The 24,240-nt window shown below is 46.0% G+C and overlaps 1 protein-coding gene across 2 annotated transcripts in view; it reads right to left on the bottom strand.

The window, feature by feature from the left end:
* RER1 (retention in endoplasmic reticulum sorting receptor 1) overlaps nt 1–23,238 on the bottom strand; it is a 268,578-nt gene extending 245,340 nt beyond the window's left edge. Inside the window, exon 1 of one of the 2 annotated variants that reach the window (XM_069610189.1) lies at nt 23,079–23,238. The gene's annotated coding sequence lies outside the window, so the exon portion shown is untranslated. Of the gene's footprint in view, nt 1–23,061 lie in introns of both variants that reach the window. The other variant, XM_069610188.1, reaches the window with a different exon arrangement.
* Nucleotides 23,239–24,240: the final 1,002 nt, after the last annotated feature.

Genomic DNA, 24,240 nt, shown 5'->3' with positions numbered 1-24,240 from the left:
TCTTCCCCACGGAGGGTTTCACGGGGGTCCTATCGATGGGCACAAAAGAAGACTCCCTCCGAGGAGGCAGGGAGATTCTGGGCCCTGAGGTCGCCACCACTGGTGCAGCCTCCACAGGCTGAGCCAGGGCCGCCGCGACCGTTTCGATAGAGGGCTTGGTCGGATGGATCAAGGCCTTCACCACCTTAGGTGCGCTCACCGCCTTATCCTTGAGGGAGGGGGCACTGCCACGCTCCTCCTCTGCCTTAGAGCTCGACCGGGGCCTCTCCAGGAGCTTCGCCGGGTGCTCGGCCTTCCTCTTACCCGACCCAGAGCGTTGGCTCGTGGTTGATGGTGCCGGGGAGGGTGCGCCCTGCCTGGCGCCCGTAGAGCCCGACCGTTCGGCGCTCCCGGTGCCAGCGGACTCGCGGTGCTTGGCCTTATGTTGGGCCCCCGTCGCCGGGGAGCCCTCAAAGGTCTTAGAAGACCGCTCGGATTTCTTCTTCTTCTCGCCAGACGGGCTCTTACCCTCCAGCCAGTTGGCGAGACGTTGATGGCGGTCCTTCATGGTCCGTTCCGACATGTTGCCGCAAAACGCACAGTCCTTCTCCACGTGCGTCTTGTCCTCATGAAGGCAGTAAAGGCAGAAAGAGTGTTCGTCCTCCTTAAAGACGTTCTGCAGCTGGCATCCAGGGCAGACCCTGAACAGCTTTCCGGGCGTCGAGCTTCCCTTCTCCTGGGCCATCTCCGAGACCGGGCCTGAGAAGCTTCTGGAGTCCTCCGAAGTGTAGCTCGACGAAATCTTCACCCTTGAGGGGCGCAGACGAATCCGACACGGGTCCCCGTTGATCGGATGTAGGATCGGTGGAGCTTGAGGCTCTTTTGACCGAAAGAATCGAAGTTTTTGTGAAAAAAGCGCGAAAAATAGCACTAACGCTCGAGAGCAATAGCACGAGGATCCCAACACATGAACGTGCGGTAAAAATCTGAAGATGGCTGCCAGAGGCGGTGCTTAGGTAGAGGGCAGTCATTGGCTGTGGTCAGTATGACGCAGAGACCAGTGATTGGTTATTACTACGAAAGACAGATCAGAAACGAAACTGATACTGGTTTTTTCTTTACCGAGGATTCCCAGCCTGACGACGGGGAATATTCATGAGCATGTGAATCCATGCCAGACCCCATGCTGGAGAACTGACTAATTAGTTATATGGGGACAAATCACGTCGACCACATCAGCGAAATGCAACATGCTTATTTCAGGCGAACTCTGTATGCTCAACGGGGTAGAATTTCAAAACTTTACCTTTGTTTCAGAAGTGAATATATCCTTCCTCAAAATGCAGCATGGCATGTTGGTGGGATAGCCCGCCTCAATGGCAGCATGCCCATTGTTTACGAAGGCATGCACTGCCAATGCATGCTCCCACGGGCTGCGGTCACTTGTAACACGGACCTGTTGCAGTACATTGCTGGATATAGTGAGGTTTTCCGACAAGCAGCACTCGTGTACAGCAAGAAGTTCCGCTTTGACAAGAATAGAACTATTTAATGCAGAAGGCCACAAGGATGAACGCCTGCTGCCACTGACTGGCCTATGCGGCTAGCCCCACACGAGCCACTGAGCAAATACCCGTATTTCAATAGTACGAATGGCACGTGGCTATTCTTGAGGGGCTGGCGGAGCAAAGCTGTTGCATGGCACAACAACAGTGCACAGATGTTGTTTGTGAATTCTCGACCTGCAAATTGTGTGCAAAAGGCACAGGGAATGGTATTATAATGACATCAAAATGAACTGTGGTATAAAATGTATTTGTATTTATTAAATTTTATATAGCGCTTTACACCAAAGCACTTTACATGGAAAGCAATGTAATACAACTCATGATTCAAAAAACCAGGAACAATAGGTGGAGCAATTGGCCGAGATCAAATGGACAGAGTAGGTGTAAAGCAGATGAGGAAGTGGTAGTGAGCTGTTAAGAGGGAGATTGGAGAAAGTGGGATTTTAAGGAGGAGCGGCAGGATGAGTAAGAGGAGATGGAGCGGATAGGTAGAGGGAGAGAATTCCAGTGCAGTGGAGCAAGGAGCTGGAAGGAGCGGAAGCGTGAAGGGGGAGAAGGAGGGAGTGGAACAGTGAGTAGGAAGTGATCAGCAGAACGGAGGGGATGGGAGGGAGAGTAGAATGAGAGGAGGGAGGATAGGTAGGGAGGGGCAAGATCATGAAGGGATTTGAAGATGAGACCGAGGAAGTTAAATTTCAGTTGGGAGTGGAAGGAAAGCCAGCCAGGTGAGGAGAGCTAAGAGGAGATGGAGTCATGTGGAGAGAGGAAAAAGAGTATGGATGGCAGAGTGGTAAAGAGATTTAAGGGAGGCAAGATGTGAAACAGGGAGACCAAAGAGGAGAGATGAACAGTAGAAGAGGAGAGAAAAGATGAGAGAAGATATTAGGAGTTTGGTGGCTTGGAAGGTGAGGGAAGAGCGGATTTTGTGGACATTGTAGAGATGGAAGCGGCAGGCGCGGGCGGCAAGAGAGATACGGTTTGTAAAGGAGAGGTTCGAGTCAAAGTGGAGGCCGAGATTGCGGGACGAGGCAGAGATGGGGAGTTGTGCGGGGGGAAAGAGGATGGAAGGAGGTGCGGGAAGTGTGGAGGTGGGAAGGAATAAAAAATATATATGTATATACATATTTATATCTATAGGTTAAAATGGGGGGTCCTGGTTTGAAATTCCACCAAATCACAGGTAACAAAAACAAATACATGCAGAGCCCAAAAAAGAAAGAAAGAGAGAGAACGAGGGAACGAGGGAGAGAAAGAGAAAGAAGGAGAAGAAGAGAGAGACAGAAAGAGACTAGTGTGTGTTAAGAATCCATGTTTCCTGGTTGCAAACACAAATGTTGTCAGGATAAGATTAAAAAACAAAATCAGATTTTGATGGCAACCTATGTTTTTTGTTGCATTGTTTTAAGCAATCCATTTTCAGACACCACATCCTGAACTGTTAACATGACTGACATTTTTTTCAAACAACAAGCCTTTGAAAGCCACTATTTTTTTTATTCTATACATATATTATAGGGCTGTGCGGCCCTTTAGTTAACATAAAACAATTGAGCACTGACTTCAGGCCTCCAAACTAGAAACTTTGGGGCAAATTTGTAAAGGGTTCAAAATGTATTAGGCAAAAATATGTGGTTTAGTTTTAAGATTACTTTCATTCGTTTTCACAAAGAAAAAGGTGCTTCCAATTAACATGCGCAGAGTGAACACCGCTGAGCGAATTTGAGCCAAATAATTAACAAGTTGGTCTGAAAGCATCAAAGATAACTTTTTTTTTTAGTTTGGTGCATTTCCTTTCAGTAGAAAAAATGGACGAAGGAGGAGGCGCCCCAGGTCACAAAAATGTTATATATCTCACATGGTGCAGTGTGCACTGCAGAACTGAGGGCTCAAAATGATATTTGAAGGAAGTAGGGGGGTTGTTTCATATCAGAGTAGAGGTGAGTGGAAGATTACAGTGAGAACACTGAAAGATGTGATTAAAAAAATAAATAAGGTGTGTCCCGAGAAAGAGCAGGGGCAATTGGATAATAGGAGCGGTGCATAGGGGGGGGGAGAAGGGGGAGAAGAGAGAAAGAGAGAGAAAGAGAGAGAGAGAGAGAGAGAGAGAGAGAGAGAGAGAGAGAGAGAGAGAGAGAGAGAGAGAGAGAGAGAGAGAGAGAGAGAGAGAGAGAGAGAGAGAGAGAGAGAGAGAGAGAGAGAGAGAGAGAGAGAAAATCAGAAACATGCTTGCTTACTGGGGAAATTATTACTGCAGCAAAACAAGGTGCCATCATGGTGCTCACCTGTATGTCATGGCGGGACATTGCCACGGGAAACAATCATAGAAACGAAAGGGGGGTGAGGGAGGACATGGGCCAGTGGATGGTCCAATGACGGCAGTGGGCATGTCGAAGGCCATGGCTGGTGTGCTCTGGTGATTTATTAGTGAGGGGCATATGATCCACAACTATAATCTAGTCTTCTAGCCCAATTAGTGTGCTGTGGACAGTGGCCATTGCAAGTGGGATCTGGTTGTTTACTAGTATAGGGAGGCCATAGTTTTAGGCCGTGGCCAGTGATTGTCATCCTAATTGCTGCAATGTGGACAGTCACCATGGCCGAAAAACAATAGCCGATGGGATCTAGTAATTAACTAGTGAGAGGGATATGGACCACAGCCTTTTAGCCTCATTGATGCAGAGTGGTGAGTTACTATGTCTAAGATACTGCATAACAAAACCTTTGAAATTCATTTGATCTCGGTCTTCGGCTGGGGCCTCCCTCTGGAACAGCCTCCCTGCCACTCTGAAACTTGAGGAGAACCATCGGCGGTTCAGGAAGCACCTCAAGACCTTCCCCTTTGCTTCTGCCTTCGCCCCTCCTCTCCTCTGCTGATCTGTTCTCTCTTGGCACTGTGCACCTGGCCTACCCCCTGTCTTCCGGGCCCAGGTACCTGCTCACACCGCCACCCACCCGCACTGCCTCCAGGCCACCCCTTGCACTGGAGTCTGTATCTGTACCCATACAGTCCCTCCCTATTTTTTCCCTCTCCCTGCACTTATCAGACATGCCCTGTCTGCCGCCTTAAATCCAGCAATTGCCAATTGCTGGCAGCACTACCATCGTTTGTTGCCTTTATTATTTATCCTTTTCTCCTTTGCTCTGCACTTTCCACTTCTCCCCCTTCCATGCACTTTTCCCCTTTCCCTCTCCCATGCACTTGCATGTTCTCAATGTCAATGGGCCTAGTAAGATCATTGCTTTTGTTCTCCTTCGTTTCCCCTCCCTTGCCGCGCTCTGAAACACTTGTGTACGAGCGCAATACAAATAAAATATCAATAACGAAATTGTAGTTAAGAGAGTTAAGATGAACCAACCCAACAAAACCTAGAGAGTTCGGCGGGTGTGTGAATAGACAATCTTAACGCAGAGTCACCCTCATTTATCAGTCCATGACTGATCAGTCCATGAGCACATATATGAACAATTTAATAAAAAATGACATCATGGGTGACTATTCCGAGGTCGCACACAGCACAAACTTTCCTGCCCAACCCCCTGGCCTAAAGCACCACAAAGCATCTCCCCGCCTGCATCCTGTTTCAGCACTCCTTCCTCCCTGCCCACCCACCCCTGACTGGCGTCAGAAGTTGTGCTACATGATCCACATTTGAAACCCCCCCCCAGGGCATCTGGCAGTTAAGGGTAAAAAATGTGTCATGGGTGCTCCTCTATGACAACGAACACAGTAAAATGGCCTGTTCCTTGGGAAGGAACCCACTCTAGAGTCTGCAGCCACACTTTAGTTCACTGTACCTTTCACAGATGGGAAATATCCATTTGCATATCAGTCTTTGTCCAGCCCACAAGGGCAGTCCAGCACCGAAATGCTATGGCAATTCCTTTTTGAAAAAGAGTACCAACAGCAACCCCACACGCGTGTTTCAGCCTTGTTGGGCATCATCAGTGAGGTGGAGCTATGCCTCTATGAAGAGAGAGAGCAGAGATGAAAATGAAAAAATAAAGGGCATAACAAAGTCCTCTTATTGATGGGCTCGAAAGAAAGAGAACGTGTCTAAAGAAAGCACGGGAGGTATGATATTACTAAGAAGCAGATAGGGACAGGTAAGTCTAAGAAGAAAAACGAAAGAAATAAAAGTGTACATCCCTACTATGACAAAAGATAGAAATATCTAAGAGACACACAGGGCTATTTAACAGATGTTAACGATTTGGAAAAGACTGATCTTGAAATGGTGGCTCCTTCAACACCAGGAACAAAATCCATTATCTAAAAACTGGGTTGCTCATTATATCTTTAAGAGATATGGTGGCTCATGGACTAAGGGTAAGTAAAGGAAGTGGGTGAGAGGTGTTGTACCGCATGCTCCAGTGATGTCCTCTCTGATCCCCAGAGGGGGAGTCTCTCCCCATGACCATGATATCCTCCCGCTGAGTACCACCCCCAGCGAGACTATCGGATAATGGCCTCCCCTGCCTGGCCTCACAGGAAGGGGCTCCTGCTAGGGGAGAAGTGACACATCTCAGGATTCGTCACAGTACTTACTGTGGATGGACTCCCAAATCTCTGCCAATTAAAAGCATGTGAACAGTCTTTAAAATCGACAACATTTAACTGAGTGAACATCCTGCGAGCTGTACAGTGAGGAGGACATAAAGAGCATGCAGTAGTTGTGAAAAGAGTAAGATGGGGAAAGGTATGAGAAAGGGGTGGGGAAGGTGTACAATTTAAGGGGTAAGGAGATGCCCCAGCCAATCAAGCAGAGAAAGAAAACAACACAAAACGAAGTAACTGGCATGAGAAGAAAACAGTAAGAGGGTAAGGCAGATGCCAGAAACTACCAGGGTGACGGAGCATAAATAAGGGAACATGGAGAGATACAGACCAGAACCAAAGACACGCAAAAAATTGCAATGGAGACCCAGCATTTAATAACAAGGGGCAGCAAGCAGTGGAGATTGGTCACTAAATGCATTCAGCATTAATTGATATTTTCAGGGCGAAAGCATTGGCAGGAAGGCTTTGAGTGGTGGTAACTAAAAAGGCCGTTAAAAACCGTAAATCCTAGCCAGCATCAGGTGCAATAATCTTGGTCTGATTAACCATGCACATCGTGCGAGGATAAGCAGTTGTACCTTTGAAACCAGCCAGAATACAACACAAAGGGTCAAAGGTAACAAAGCAGATAGCGCAGTATGATAGTTATACTAAGAAAGTCGATGGGCCTCATTACAAATCAGGCGGTCCGGAAATAACGGTGGCGGTAAACCCGACTCACCGGACCACCTGATCCCGACTCCTGCAGGCGGGAGGTGATGTTCCCGTCAGGTTTGACCTGGCAGGTTTAACACCGCCCGCCTGCAGGCGGACGAGGAAACACCGGCAGCATCACGAGATGCTGCCGGTGTTTCCATGATCCCCATTCATATTGAGTCCCATAGGACTCAATGTGAATGGGGATTAACACCATTCCGCCTCCGTGATTCCCGGGAAACCGGGGTTGTAATGCCCCAGTAATTCCGGGAATCACAGAGGCGGAATGGTAATACGAGTCCGGCGGTAACCAGGCGGTTTTACCGCCGGACTCGTAATGAGGCCCAATATCTTGGAGCATCCTAGTCAAAGATCAGAGAAGTTTTGCAGACGTTCCAACAATCAGGACATGTAGCTACAAAGACATGGATATACACCTTGCAGTAACAGCACAAGCCTTAAGTGTCATCCAATAAACAATAAAGTATTATCTGTAGTAGCTAGCTGACTGTACAGGGTGTAGCCAAAGTGAACTCCAGGGTTGTGCACCTGGACATTTCTAAACAGGAACAATGCAGTCAATGTAGGCTCACACACCTACCTTTTCCCAACTCAGTGTTTTAGCTGAAATCATTATCATCTGGTACCTTTTGTATACATGGAGATTGGGCTATTTAACTTCATTCAGTTGGCTACTTCAAGCATCCATGTAGTCCGGGACCCAACACATGTCTCGGGACGGCATTGTGATGAGACAGGAGAAGTCAGAGGGTCATCAACATAAAATTGACACACTAGCAGAGATACAGACCATGCATCTTGATAAATCAGTAGTCTGAATGCATATATCAACCAATAGGTGAGGTGCAATATAAGCATGGTGCACAATGTGCACTTGTCAGTCACTAGCCATTGGCTAGTGTGTGCTGAGTGTATGTATATCATTGAGGTGGCGAGTGACTTTTCATGGCTTGCAACATTAATGTTTGCTCTCTGATCAGAGACCACAGGTGCGACTGAAAGCACAGTTAATCAAGCGCACACCTAATAGCCATGCCCTGATGAAGTGTCCAGCTCAGAGGAGTAATCCCTATGGTCCCCAGAGCACCATCCAAGCAGGGCTTGAAGTTAAGATTATAGCTACAAGTAGCGCCTGGATATCCATCATTAACAAGTGAGCAGGAGCTACCACTGGGGAACCAAGAGCTAGTACATACCGTTCCAAAAATCTAACTTCCACATAAAATGCAAACATATAATAATATCCATTATTGATGACCCCTTATGCTTTAAATGTCACATAGATGTGCCCTAATGTTTATTTTATAGATTGGCCCAAATGCACAGTTAAATTCACATAGTTGTGTTTGGTAGCATCAGTTGCCCTGGCGAGCTAAAAGTAGCTCCTGGTAGCTGTGTGTCAAGCTAACCAGACTCTTCTAGGCTATAAGCATGAGCTAACTATCCATCACTCCCCCTCAATTACCAACCCTGTCATACTCTGCAGGTACAGAGGCACCCCTACATAGTCATCTATATTGATGCTGGGGTTGGGTTCAACAAGGCAAAAAAAAAAGATATTGTCTCTGGCAGTGAGCAACACAAGCCAGGAGAGAAGTAGCATAATGGACGGCTCTGAAGCTCGGCTCTAAATTCTGTGAGGTCAATGGCCTCTCTAAACCAGCTTTGAAAGTAGGCAAATACCACCCCCTTACATAACATTACTATAAACAACACGTTGGTGATAGGATAATTGGCATCAGCAGCTAGGTGTGCTTCCCCAGGAACTTGGCAGACCAGTGTCATCATTAATATTCTTCTCTATACAGATGTCTATGGCTAAATGATATCCAACAACAACACTGGGCCACTGTTCATCGGGACTCGTTAGAAGAGGGCTAGGAGTCAGCCTGGCCAATTCAAACCAGCTGTATTCACATAGAGACCAGAAAAAGAAATTGCACTGAGGTCTACCAGAACACGCCTAGATTTCACATTGAGAATGACAACAGGATCAGCAGGTATACGAACAACCAACTTCCCAATTGTGATTGATCCTATCTACAAAGAGCAAAAATGCATTTTAAAAACTGCTCCTTCTTTGATCAAATATTGCGAGTATGTATGCAGTGCAGTCCTAGCTTCAGGAAGAAACTGAGTGCTGCACGTTGGTACGAGTTACAGGCATACATTAGATGGGTACACCTTTAAACATAGCATGTATCACCTGTATACCATTTAGAGTAGAAGCAATGGTTAGCATTTACAGTTACTGTGGAATATGTAATAGTGTTGAAAGGGGTGCCACAGGGGTGGGTCATTAGGACCAGTCATCAAGAGCTTTAGTGGACTGCGTGGGTATTTTACTGAGTATAAAGAAGGTCCTCTGAAGAGAATTTGCATTCATTTTCTTAATTTCAAGAGGGTGGCGTGGAGGTCAAGTCAGAGGTTGATGAGATAGGACCAGGGTATCTATGGTGGGTATGAAACTGGTGCTGGTAAGAAGGCCCACATTTTTCACAGGTGGTTTAGTTGGTACAATGCTGGTTGGGTTTTCATCACCATGTGTGCATTTTGACAGAAAGCTGGCGGTCTATGTGGAATCCCAGAGACTTGCCATAGCGCGTCAGATGGGTGGTATAGCACTCATGATTCAGCCAGGACTGCATATAGTGGAGACTGGAGGTGGGGTGGTTGGTAGGGAAGGGGGTAAAGGGGTTTGGTGTTAATGAGAGTACAAAATGTGTCTTTGTGGGGGTTCAGTTTCAGGTAGGTGCTGGATATCCAATGTTGGATCAAAGCGATGCAGCTCTCGAGTTCGTGGATGCCTTGGATTGATATTTTAATTTGTGTATCATCTGCATACTGCTGGATGTGAATGTTGTGGCTGTCCAGGTTCCTAGGGGCTCCATGCACAGGTCCAAGATGATGGGTGAGGGAAGGGATGGGTAGTGCTGGTGATCTCGAGATATCTATTTGGAAGAACAGATGGCAGTACTCTTGGTAAGTGATCAACCAGCAGAGAACTTTCTCTCTGATGCCCATGCAGATGTGCAGTATGGGGACGAGAGCATTGTAGTCTATTATTTTGAAGGCTGCGGAGAGATAAAGAAGTGCCATGTGGCAGGATGTCTTATTAATAGTATTACCAGGGTATTATAACTATTAGGGTATTTATTGAGCATAGAGCTAGATTCTGGAAGCAACAGAGCACTTTACAAGTTATAGGGGGGATACACAGTGAGGGAAGTAGGGATACAAGAGAGCAGAGAGTGAACAATAGGGGATAGTGGTACTTTGGCGGCAAGCATGCAACTAGGGGAGGAAACAGGGGAGGGTGGGAGGGGGTGACCCTGTCATCAAGACTGTGAGTGCACCATCTCTTGGAGAGTGGCCGTCTTGTTGCCACTCCAAGGTCACAAACTTGATTGCTAAGATTTGTAGAAAGCCATTGGCATGAATGCATACTCGCAGTTGGAAAGCTCAGGACCTTCGAAGGATCTTGCAATGGAAAGGCGGGTGCGTGTTGGCACTATTGCGAAGGTGATTACGGTCAAATGCTTTATTACCAGGGCAGGATTAGTTTAGTTTTAAGGGTGGTGGGGAAGGAGCCTTGAGCGAGGGATGCCTTTTTTGCTAGAATGGGCTGTGGGGCTTCCATGTGGAGTGTCTTCCGAAGGAGGCTGACAAGAGGTCATCTCATCGGCATATTGCTTTGAGGGATGCTAGAGTCGGTCAGGTCTTCCAAGACAGTGTTCAGATGGTAGTCCATAGTTCATTTTGCATGGTGTGACGAGTGGGACGTTGCCTGCATCAGTGTTTTGGCAGATCTTTTCAATTAAGAAGTTGTTGATGGCTGCACATTTCTCAAGGTGGTATTGGGGCGTGGAGGTGCACAGTTTTACTGCTTTGAATTTATCAGTACATTTGTCATTGTCTTCAGCTATGGTGTTCTTGTGGGAGGCTGTTACTGTGGTGAATATTTATCCGCAGGATGTTCAGAGATTTTTCTTGTAGAGTTAGGTCAGAAGGGGTTTTTGGACTTGCAACTAGTTTTTATCTTGCTTTAGAATCTTTTGCTGATGTTTAATGTTTATGTGTACCAGGGAGCAGGTGGTTTGGGTCTCACAGTTCGTTGTTTCTTCGGTGAATATACACAGATGTTCGACATCGGTGTGTTGAGAAGTTCTCCATGTATGATGATGATGTTCTTGTTGTTGGGTCTATATATGGTGATAGCAAGGTAGTTCAGGTCTCCTGCAAGTAATTTTAAAACAACCGTTTTTGTAGGTTTGGGACGTATGCACTGGCATAAAGGAGGATGGTGAGTGGAATGCTCAGGTCAGGGTGAAAAACGTGCAGCTATTTGCCAGGTATAAAAGTCACTTGCCCCCTGACATAAATGGCAGTTATCCATGTGCACACAATACACAATATTTTTACTTGCCAAGGGTGCCATATCATTTGCTAATGGCGAGTGCACATTCTGAGCCCTAGGGATGGCGATCAAACCGGATGAGCGGTAGGAGTGGGTTATACTGGAAGATTGGTATGGTTGTGATTTTTAAGTCCAAGGTGCTGGCTTTATTGCGTGTTGGGTAAGTTGTGTGTTGGTTGAGGTGTTCATAGCTCACCAAAGAGGACGCAGCGGCTTCGGAGAAGGGAACGTGGAGCAAGACGCAACCGCATCCATGACGAAAAGAACTATGCTTTGCTATAGTGAATGATGCTGCGATTCTTGACAAATTATGTCAAGAACTGAAAGAAGCTAAACAAGCTCTACATCATGTTGCGCACAGTCGTCTGGTCCATTTGTAGAGTAAAACACCTCTATATTCACCCAATCATCCTATTAACGGTCCACAGAGGAAATTAAAAGACAAGTACAAAAGCCATGACTACGCAAGCGTTCGTGATAGTATGTTTTTCTTTAAAGGAATGTATGCATTTTAGAACTCATGCACAAGAGAACAGTTCTCCAGCCAATGTGTCTTTGAAGAATGTTGTATCATTTTGATGCTATAAACTTGTGTCAAAATATGTCTTGATATGTCTTGTGTGACTGCCTCGTGATAGGCCTAAGACAGACGTGTGAGGCCATGCCCTTTTCATTATGAGCTAAGTGGAGAAACTCCTTACAGTTCACGTGCACATGGCCGATACGCACCCATACTGACGCATCCGCTGTGAAACGCAGCAACACCCAGAGTCCATTCAAGCCCTACAGCTAGTCTGTATTTCCAGCTCGCCTAAACTCGTCGGAGGATGGGGGCATGACTCTGGAAGCTGACCAAGCTATTAAAGTGAATGCCTGCAACTGGACACGAGAAGAAATGCTAAATTGTGCCGCAACTATGTATTTTTAGTTGATGTATAAAAGGTACCCCCCTTGCTGCCGAGCTACCACAAAGTCTGATGCGTTTCCATTTTTATTAATAGAAGTTGTAATGTAGCGTGAAGTGGTGGCACTTTAAGTGGGACCACGCTCTAGGGTCCCACGCCTCTTGATATGGTGCATTCGGGTGCAGAGGCATTCAGAAAACAGAAGGCGGCTCCTATGCACGGGCAGGGCACTACGAATAAGACACACTATGTTTGCTTGAATGCTGTGTCAACTTGCTGTTGCCACTGTAAACATGAAGCTAGTCTCGACAGAAGCGCAACGCCCCGAATGCTAAACACAGCAACTGGCAGATGAAGAAGGGGTGTCAGAAGGAAAAACATAAATGGGGAATAAATAATCAAAACAGCACAAGAAAGGACAATATGGGTGAAGAGGAGCCACCTGGAAGAACAGTGGGAAATTTAGCAGCTATACATCCAATTTTGCCAAACGAAAAGCACACATCTAATGCGAAGTAGATATTGTGGCTAGCCAAATAAAAAAAAAAAAATCCACCAAGGAGAGCGGTCCAGCCACAAAATGAGCCATGCTATTACAGATGGTGTGTGGTTAAGTACTTACCGTTTTTCCTCGCACTTAACAAAAAAGAAACAGAAGAGGATTATGAATCGGCTACCACAGCACTGAATGCGTAATATGTACCCCCAATTAAATACACGAGAGATTAATACCGTGTTATCTAGCCTGGCAACAGTGCATCCGCTCGATCGTATGTTAACATTGCCTACTTTCTCCCTACTACATTGCAAGTGCCTTTGCTACAATTGAGATACATTTGCATGCATTATGCACCTATAACTTACCTTAACTTGTATGCTAACTATGCCATTTAGCCCATTGATTTGATGCTATTTGTGCATATCTGTCCCTGAACTGCTGAGTCTGTCTGGACTTTTTAAGGCTATCTGTCCCTTAGTGACCTACTTGGTATGGATTATTTCTGTTCTGTACCACGTGATACTACATTGAACCCATGTACCGCCTTGCGTTTTAGCCAATTGTTACCACTTGATGTTAGACATTTCATTTAGCCATAGCATCTAGTCGAATCGGCCCACACCTAGAACCTATGTGCTACCATTGGCATTTGCGAACTGCCTTATTTTACAACTAGATGCTGCCTTTATGTAACTCCTGGCTAATTGCTTCTATTCTGAACTACCTGGTATCACCTTATTACAACCTAGCCAAATTGATTAACTGGGGCACTAAAGCTGTGACTTTATTCACTGCGGCAACCTAGACGAACTTCAGTGAACATAGCTCTAGACACTGCATTTCATCTTCAAGTTCCAATAGTACCACAGACACTGAGTTCCTAATCACTGCCCACTGGCATCGCTTACCTCCACTATGTATTGGTGCCTAACTACTCTCCTCCACCTATTGTACACTTACACTAGACATTGGACTGGTCAGCCCCTCCTACAAATACACATATACCAGCACACTTAAGGTAGCTACTACCCACACCCTGTGGATTAGTACTATGGCCTCTGCAAACCCATACCTGGATGATCCGGCACTCTGGATACGCCACTTTGCTACCAGACCATCTCCTAATCAACCTTGTACTATTACTGATAGAAACCTTAGACTTAATTCCAGAATTACCCCACTAAAACAGCGCCCATACTTGAAGCTACATAATAGCTCATCCTTATCTTGCAAAAACATCACAAACAATCTCGCTCCTACCTCACCTTGCTCTCAACACCCTAGCATTTTAACTATAAATTCGAGATTAGGAGCCCGATTGTGTACTAAAAACCCCCAACCACATGCCCACAAGAGCAACAAACACTCGCGTAGAGATAACCACCTAGCTAATCTGGCCACTGATTCAAATAGCAACCTAGACCCCATCTCCTTGCATAACCTACCCCTACCTCCACAAAAAAAACCTGCAAAAGACACATTCATCAAAGCAGCCTTGGTGAATGCTAGGTCCCTCCCCGCCCATGCTCTGGACATCGCCGATTTCATAACTCATGAAAAGCTTGATCTCCTCGCGGTCAAGGAAACCTGGCTAAATGCAGCCTCTGGTCCTTGCTATACCTAATGACTATGCTATCATCAGACGTGATAGAAACACCAATCAGGCGAAGGGAGGCGGACTCGCCCTTATCTTCAGAAACACCTTTGACATTAGAGTCATTCAGGACGCCCAAATCCCCTCTGCAGAATCCTTGTCCATCAAACTTCCATTATCACCTAACCATACAGCAACAGTGCACCTTATCTACCGACCACCAGGACCTATTTCCACATTCTTGGAGGATATTGTATCCCTTATATCCACGGACACTAAACCTAACTCACAAACTATCCTACTCGGGGACTTTAATCTTGGTTTTACTGACCCTAAGAATACTAACGCCCGTGATCTAGCCAACACCCTATCTGACTTAGGTCACACCCACATTATTCACGAGCCTACACATATCAAAGGAAGAACATTGGAATGGCTTACTAATATTAACTGCTCTATTGATCTCCTATCTAATGATCCTTGTATCTGGTCGGATCATCATAAAATAACCTTTTCCATCAAAGCCAATACACCTCAACCGGCTCCTATCATCGCTCCTGCCACCCTCACGAGAAACAAGAAAGACATCACACCGGATAAACTCCTTCCACTATTACTCCCCCTTCTCAACAACACTGCCACCTCTGACCCTACAGTCTTCGTGGACATTTATAATCAGTCAATTCTTAAAGCGCTGAATACCATCGCACCACTAAAATTGCGGAAATCTAAACCACAACGCCACTTAAATACATGGTTCACATCGCATCTAAGAGAATTACGCAAAACTAAAAGAACTGCAGAAGCACACTGGAAATAATGCCCTTCAGCTACCAACAAGAATGAGCTAACCCTAGCATCCTATAGCTACAAAGAAGCCATCTTACTCGCTAAAAAAGACACCTACAACAAAAGGATTACGCAAGCAGGATCCAACACAAAAGAACTGTTCAAGATCCTAAAAGAATTAGAATCCCCTATTGCCCCTATTGACAAATGTGTCACAGATGCACTATGGTGCAGCAACATCCAGAAGGCACTATTAGATAAAATAGCACGATTACAATCGAAAATGCGAAAAAATGCTCGTTACTCTCTGACCCAGACTACAAACAACTCCCCAACAAGTCACCCACCTTTGAGACAACTTGTAAGCCATTCAGCTTCTCACCCCTTTCAGTTTGGGAAGTAGAAAACATCATTAGGAAACTTAAACCGTCAAACTGCCAAGGCGATGCCTGCCCTGCCCCGATCATCAAAGCAGCAGCACATGACCTGGCAACATTCATTACTAAACTTATCAATACCTCCTTCAAAACCGGAGTAGTGCCTGATAATTTAAAAGACGCCTAGGTCATTCCACTACTTAAAAAACCAACTCTTGACCCTGCCAACCAGTCTAACTATAGACCGATAACAACTGTACCCTTTTTATTAAAAATACTAGATAGAGCAGCCTACCTGCAAATACAGGTTTATCTAGAATTGAACAATCTTTTGGGACTAAGGCAATCCAGCTTCCGACCCAGACATGGCACGGAAACTGCCTTAATAGACCTCACTACTCAGATCCAAATCTTAAAAGACAATGGTAAACTTGCACTCCTCTTACTGCTTGATCTGTCAGCAGCTTTTGACTTGGTCAACCACCAAACGCTTTGCCACCATCTGAAATCTGCAGCACACTTCTCTGACGCAGCAACTGCTTGGATCAGCTCCTTCTTGGCAAACAGAACTATGAGGGTCTTCTCTCCCACCGATTCTGCTGAACCTTCACCGGTACCTTGTGGGGTCCCGCAAGGCTCTTGTGTGCCTCCAACGCTCTATAATTTATTTACGAAGCCCCTCTTCGATATCCTTGACTATCTGGGTGTCACGTATACTAATTATGCGGCCGACATCCAGATACTCATTCCCATATCTGGTGACTATGCAACAGACAGCACAACCCTTAATGAAATATACGCAGTAATACAAGCATGGATGGCTCATCACAGACTTTGTCTCAATGATGAAAAAACTGAGCTGCTTATCCATGGTACTCACGCCAAACTAAAAAAACTAAAAACTGCTTTTAAATCTTTCACTATAGATGGTAACACTATTCCCGTCTCAAACAATACTAAAACCCTTGGTATCTACCTGGATGCCACCTTATCCTTCTCCAAACAAACTAATGCAGTAGCATCATCAGCCGCCTACACCTGTAAACTTATCACCGCATGTAGGCCGTTCATCTCCACACCTAACTGCATTAAACTTGCTAGAACGTTAGTTTTGTCCAAAGTAGACTATTGTAATGCCCTCTATTTAGGCACTAGCCATAAAAATATAAACAAACTACAAATGATTCAAAATAATGCCATCAGGGCAGCCCTCAACATCCCTAAGAAGTCGCACATCTCTGAAACCAGACGCAATCTCCATTGGCTCCCAGTAGAGCACAGAATATCCCTCAAAACTCTTGCCCTTACACACAAAGCCAGAGCCAACCTTGCACCATCCTACCTCACCAACCAACTTACCCCACACACATCATTAAGAACTCTTAGAGCAGCTCAAGCCAACACCATGTCCATACCGAGATTTAAACTCCATAACTCGGGAGGAGCTAGTTTCCCTGTACAAGCCTCAAAGCTATGGAACACACTCCATGCTCTCCTCAGGTCAGAACCCTCATTCAACCTATTCAAACGTAACACTAACCACTGGCTTCATGACCTTGACACAATGACAGCCTAACTTCCTAGATCCTAATCTTGTTGCCTGCCTAATGTATGTATGTAAATAATATATCATATTATACGCTATATTATTATTTGCACCTTCCATTGCCTACCACATGAAAATGACAACTCGTATGTATGTACCTGTAACACCAACGTCTGTATTTATCTGTAACCGTAACCTTGAAACCTTTGCCTCCTGCATACTAATGTAACTGTAACCCAGTTTCCTGTAACCAGATCTAAACTTACGCGCCCTTATGCCCCTGGGTCTGGCTGCGCTTTATAAATAAAGCGAATCAAAAATACAAATAACAATTACAATGTCTGCAAGTGCCCATTATTGCTTCTTTCTCAGCTTCACCATCATCATTCACTTCTAACGCCATCCCTTCCTTTCCCTTCTTTTCATTCTCCTCTACTCAGAACCTTCCCAACTTTCTTCCCATCATCTCTTCGCCTCAATGCCACCTCTCTTCTCGCTCCACTCCTCTCTCTATTCCCACAACCTATTCAAATCCTAACTTCCATTATACTTCCTCATCGCAAATTCGGAAGTCTCTATGAAATGTTCTGGGTTGATTGGGAACCAAAGGCAAGAAAAAATTGCAATCCCGAAAGAACGTTGAATGAATGAAAAGGAAAGTATGTGAACTCTGAATATGCCAAGAGGGAAAATTATATGAACTGTGAAAGTGATCAAGAAGGCAAACCAAAGAGAATAAGAAACTACAAGTACCAAGAGGCATTGGAAGATTGTGGATTGTAGAATTATTGAAAGAGAGGTTGAAATGGTCATGCAGAGGTCTATGTAAAATCATTGCAGTTTTGAAAGTCTCCGACAGTGAAAAGACACCTGGGACAAAAAATGGGGAAGAGAACCCCCACGAGGTGAAAGACCAGCTCGAGCCTGGCAGAGGGAAGCCTGTGCAGAACTGTGTGATAAAGCGAAAGGTGAAAGACCGGCTCGTGCCTGGCAGAGGGAAGCCTATGCAGTGAAGGTCCAAAGTGAAACTGTATATTCTGACAAGGTGGACGAAGCCTAAGGAAGTCATTGAACTACGAGAAGCTTGAAGCCCAAGCCTGAACTTTTCAATTGTGCCAGATTGCCAAAGTGTGCAAGACTGTAAGAACTGTGCCATTCGCCTATTTAGGACACTGTCTAGACCCCCGTGGTGCTGAAAGTGGGGAAGGGAGTTGTTATTTAAAGCCATTCTGACATTTCTTTTGAGACAATATTATCCTTTTGTATTCCCTTAACAAATTTGTAATTTTGAGAACGAGGGCAAGGTTAGGTTTTCTTATAATGACTGGGGCTGTTTGTTATTTATTTAATGGTCGAGATTACTCCCATTCTTTAGGAATTCTACCAACCCAACCAAAATACCCAATAGAGGTTTTTGAAACTTGCATCTATTGTGTCTGTGTCTACTATTGATATCATGCCTTCCTTTCACTTTCCATCCTTAGTATTTTTGTGAAGGCTGGCTGAGAAATCCCAGCAGTATCAAGATGGAGCATCGTACTACTTGGATTCCCGACAACAAGGCACATTCCATCCCTCCAGAGGAGGGCATGCTTGACAAAACGTGTGAAGCCAGTGGTCGCAATTCCTGAGGGTGCCAAGTGTTCGGTTCATCATATACCTTGATGACATAATAAAGGACACTGCTCTACTGACCAAGCATACATAAGCTATAATGTCCTTTTTGCAGAACCTATCGGGTTGGGGGGGCCAGGGGAGGAAATAGCCCTACTGGAGGGAAGGGGTCCCTGGAAGATTTAAACTTGCACATCAGCTGCATGAAACTGCTAGAGGGCTCCTTTGCAATAAGTGCTCTAAGTGTCGACCCAGTAGAAGCCTGCACCTTGCTCAGGGTGAAAAACATATCTGCGGTCCGGTACAGAAACTACAAAGGGGGTACAACGTCCAAGAGCCTCGATGAGCTAGCTTAAGACCTTTGCCACTATTGCTACAAAGGAATATTTCAACAGTGGCAAGTACTTGCCAAGCCTCTCCAACATATTGGTTGACCTGAAGATACCATAGAGACCTGTGTTTGGATACTGAATGCCTTAGTGTTCAAGAAGTTATCATGCATGAGGGACCCCTTCCTGGGCTGACTTTTCACATCCAGGTTGAACATCATCTCACTTGTTTCTTTATCTGGAGGCCAGACCCATATGTGGCCGCGATAGATGCCCTCCTAATGGCTTGGGTTTCAGAGCAGAAGTATGCATTCCTTCCATTTGTCTTGATCGGACAGTTCAAGTGAAAGTGAGGAGAAAGGTAGTGTCCATGGTATCAATTACCATGAGCAAAAGCACAGCTTTCATGACCAATTCTCCTAGATCTCTCCTACGAGTTTCCAATCCTACCGGCCTGGCATATGGAAATTCTGATGAACTGGTCAGGGAGGCTCCATTCGTTGATTCACAAGGGGTCCTTATGTCTCATGGATTGAACAGTTGCGAGGCTCGTTGAAACGCCCTTTTGGCTACAACTCCAAGCCTCTCTGAGTTTTTTATATCATCCCAGTCTCCATCATTAAACAGCTGATGGTCCCGGTGCTCAATGCACTACTCCGCATCATTAATGCCTCCCTCATAGAGGTGTCATTCCCAGGCACCCTCAAGACCGGTCTCATGACAACCTCTTTTGAAAAAAACGACCCTATACCTAGATGATCTGGCCAACTACTGGCCCATTACTAACCTACAGTACATTGGCAAAATCTTCAAAAAAGTAGTCACTACACAACTACTCCCCAGAATCAATCAATCACACCCCCTAAACTACCAGTTGCGAATCCGTCCCATGTGTGGTATCGAAACAACCACTATCCAGGTTGTGCATGATGCCCTCCAAATCACATATAAGAGCGGCTTGCGCCTCCTCGCCTTCCTTGACCACTCGGCTGCAGTTGACACAGTCGACCACCATATCCACCTCTCCCTCCTCACAGACAAGATGGGATTCTCTGGCACTCTCCTGAATTTGGTTACCTCCGACCTCTCAGGCAGACACCAGGCCATTCAGATGAACACGTTGCACTCCTAACCGACTCCTAGTCTCCAGTCGAGTTCCCCAAGGCTCCATCCTCTCACCAATCCTTTTTAACCTTTACATGGTGCCGCTGGGTACACTCCTCAAAGACCCTGATGTAGCCATCCACCAATATGCAGACGATACTCAGATATACATGAGAATAAAAAGCCCACAGGACATCAGTCGTCTCCACAATTACCTAGTCCTAGATGTTGGCTGCCTAACTGAAACTCAGCCAAGACCGAATTCGTCCTCATTGGTCTCCCACTAAACAACTTGTCAAACAATGTCTCAATGATATTTGCCTAGAAGGATTTAGGGGGTAATTCATGGATTATTCGGGCCGAAAAAAATGGGATTTGTGCACCATTCTGCCCGCAAATCCCTGTTTAACAAATGGGGATTTGCGGGCAGGATGGTGCACAAATCCCGTTTATTTCAGCGCAAATAATCTATGAATTACCCCCTTAATCTGCAACTCTCAGATTCAGCAAAACCTAGGCTTCACCATTGACAGCAGCTCGTTCTTCCAGAAACACATAGCCAAGAAGGCCCAAATGGCCTGGTTCCAAATCTCCACAAAATCAAACGTTCATCTCTCTGCAGGACTTCCAGACCATAGTGCAGGCCCTTGCGGTCTGGCAAATCGATGAGGGAAATGCCCTCCTGACAGAGCTTCCAGCTGCTCACTTGGCTCCCCTAAAAGCAGTCAACCACGCTGCAGCACGACTTATTATGGGTGCACGAAAACTTGTCCATATCGCCCCCACTGTACACACACTATATTGGCTTCCTCTTCAGGCCAGATTGCATGTATCATCTACAAACCCGTCATGAGTAGCAAGTCACCATTTTCTCTATGCACAAGCCTCTATGCAATTTACGGCACAATCAAACCATTTGTTTTACGGAGAAGATAAAATCAATAAAGCCTTCTTTCTTTGTTACAATAAATTATCTTTCCACATTAACCAGGGCTCCCCTTTCCCTTTGTGTGTGAAAATCATTCTAGTTGCAAAGGATCAACGCATGCTGAAATAAGATGCAAGCATTTTAGAATTATAGCACCCATTATAGGCTGTGCAATAAGCATCCGCACCCCTTTGACAGCTAGGAGGGGGCCTAGGGTACTATGCATTTAGGCCAGGGATTACTGGTCCTTCCATTACAAAAGGAGTGGAAATATTTATTGTGGCAGAGGCTGGCATGGCGGTCATTGTCTGGATATGGTTAATGTTGGAATGTTGTGTCAGGGGATGACCTGCTATCTGGAACAGTGGGTATCCTGAGCTGGCACTGGATAGCTCTAGCAGAGGCTGAAACTGCTGTAAAGAGATGTTTATTGTAGGATTGTGTCTAGACCTGCAATACTGGCATAGGTTGTTTATGACTGGATGCGAGGTTGCGACCATGAGTGGAATATGTGTAGGCTGCTGTCTATCGACAGGATACTTGAAAGTGGCACATGGAGGGTAGCGGAGGTGGAAGGAGGCTGTTTCAGGAATGTACGGTGATGGAGCTGATGGCAGAGGAAGCAGGATGGATAGCGGTTACCAGTGGTGTTTGATGGCTGTGTAGCTGGCAGGGGCAGTAGGATTTGGAGGTTGCTGTGTGGAGGGGTGTAGGTTGAAGAGTCCCCATCAATGAGGTGCAGGATCAGGAGGCCCCTATCAGGGGTTGTAAAATGGCTAGGCTCATGTTCTGGGAATGAAGGATGCGGTCGGGTGCAATTTGGATTTGTTGGTGACATGGGGGCGTGTAGGATGCAAAGGCTGATTTCTAGGGCCTGTAGGATGAGGAATTTGTTCTCCGAGGTGGCACGGGTCACAATATGTATTGGTTGGTGTTGTAGGAGGAGGGGAGAGACTGCTGAGGATGAGTACATTCCTAGGGAAACTGACGGAGCAGAGGTCAATTTATTTTGTGATGGTGGCAGAGGTTGATATCATGAGGGCATTTATTGTAAGGATGTGCCACAGGGTGACATTGCTATTCGAGAAGGATGGGTGTTTGTGAGCAGTACGTAAGAGGTTTGTTAGGAGGTGGTTTTAGCTGGTTGTTTGATGTGAACTATTGTCAGAGGCAGCGGTCAGCCGGGTTAGTAGAGGGCTGCTTTCTGTGGGATGCCAGGAGAATATTGGGAGCTCCGGTTGATGAGGGCTGCTGTCCGGAGCGGTGGGCTTGCTCTCAAGGCCACCGGGAGATTGCTATCTGTGTTGCAGTGGAGATGAAGAAGAGGCGTTCGCAGGGGGGCACTGCGTCGAGCAAGCATGGTGTTATACGGTGGGCTTGTAGGCTCTTCGGTTTTTTTGTGGGCCGTGAGCAGATGAGTTTTCTGGTATAGACTGGTGTCTTGAAGGTGGTAAGCCGCTGCTGCCAGAAAGGGCGTGGCTGAGCGATCAGAAGGTTGCTGGAGTGGACTGCTGTCAGAGAGTAGTTGGAGGACTGGGATGGTGGTAAAATTGCTACTTGCTGTTATGAGATGCGGTAAAGGATCGTGAGATATCAATACATGGGAACACTCAAGAGACACACATTAGATCAGAAAAAGTGAGAAGGATATTCGCTCAGTAACTTGTATTGTCAGGAGGGATATTTTAGGAGAAAGTAAAAACTATATACGAACCCCGGAGTCTCCGCCGTACACAATAGGATGCACTAATCCTCAATACTGTCCAGCCCGTATGCGAAACTTGATATTAATCTCAACCCTCAACAATTAATCGCAGGAAAATTAACTAGAAAAGTCGGAATTGAAACCTATCGCAATCAGAGCATTTGCCAAGAAAGTTGCTGGGAATTGTAGTCCACTTTGACAACTCGGCTGCTAAATTACAACTGGTGTCGGAGACAGCAAACTACAACTCCCAGCACGCCCCTCACACTGACCAACTCACTTCCGACAACCCGAGCCCCTGACTGGGACCTATGTCGGTGCCTCCCGGTAGAGAAGGGGTGCGCGGACTGACCTGTGAACAACGGGTCAGTTAGAGCCCCCCCGTGATGTTTTGCGACAGCGTGAAGGAAAGTGAGGGACACTGAAACTAACCAGTTTCTCTGCCGTACCTGCCTCTGTCCTCCTCCTATACCGAACTCGTAACTGCTGAGGGCTCACAGAGAGCGTACACGTCACTGTGCCAGCCCAGTGAGAGCCGGGCAGGAGCAGCCGATAGGCGAGCGTTCGCTATCCGTAGCTCGACACTCGCCAGGTCGCATGATGGTGGATAGAGAAGACATACTATGCACAAGCTAAATGTTGAGCCATGTCGGAGTGGGTTCGGTCTCCTTGTGTTGCAGCCTTCAGCAAGGAATTTCCAAGAGTTTCTCTCCCCGTTTCCCCGTCAACATCTTTGAAAAGCTAGATGATGTATGTATTTTAACGCACATTTGGACAATAAATCCAATAATAAAAACAATGTGTAGAAACGAGTCTGCATACAGCCTACCTGCCAACATGCCGATTCCATTCAGGAAAGGCGACTGCGGTCCTGTTTTTATATGCATTTTGGAGATGTTCTTGTTTTATAATCGGGAAAACCAGGGCTACAATTTATTTATTTATATACAGGAGGAACACGTCTCTTTTAGTCACAAAAGAACATACAATTGACAGGAAGCAGTGAGCTTCTTACAACAGGGCCAGTTTGAGGGGCATTCTGACCAGATTGTATAGGGGATGGAACAGTGAGCAGCATACATGCCAACCCTCCCAATTTAGGTGGGAGACTCCCGACTTTTTTGTGAAAAGTATTGCTATTTTTCACGTTCTCCCGCCTAAAATAATTCCAGCGCCAATGTATTCCTATGGAGAAAATAACATGTCCCTATTTCTTACACAAAATCTCCCTCCGAGGTGCGTTGGAATGTTGGCATGTATGGCCAGCGGGGACAATACATAAGTGGATAATACATAAATGGACATACATAGATTAAGGACAACCAACTTTGGATATGTTTAAGTGCCGGTAGTGTCATGTTGACGTATCCATGGACACGGGGAGGCAGGAGGTTGGGAGAACGGAAGTTACAGGATAAGGGGAAGTTACCAGAAGGGGGGCAGAATCTGGGCAGAGTTGTATGTGTTTCAATAAAGATAGATGTGCCTGCAAGAGCTCTGTGTCCACCCGTTACTTATGTGCGTCACAGTGCGAGCGAGGTTTACCCATGGCGACAGAGGTGGGCACCACTGCAGTCGACGCGGTATGAGGGAGCGGAGACGCTTTGAGCG

The sequence above is a fragment of the Ambystoma mexicanum genome, chromosome 8, assembly GCF_040938575.1.
Source record: "Ambystoma mexicanum isolate Mex_15411 chromosome 8, UKY_AmexF1_1, whole genome shotgun sequence".
Taxonomy (NCBI): Eukaryota; Metazoa; Chordata; class Amphibia; order Caudata; family Ambystomatidae; genus Ambystoma; species Ambystoma mexicanum.
This window is presented reverse-complemented; position numbering and strand designations above follow the sequence as displayed.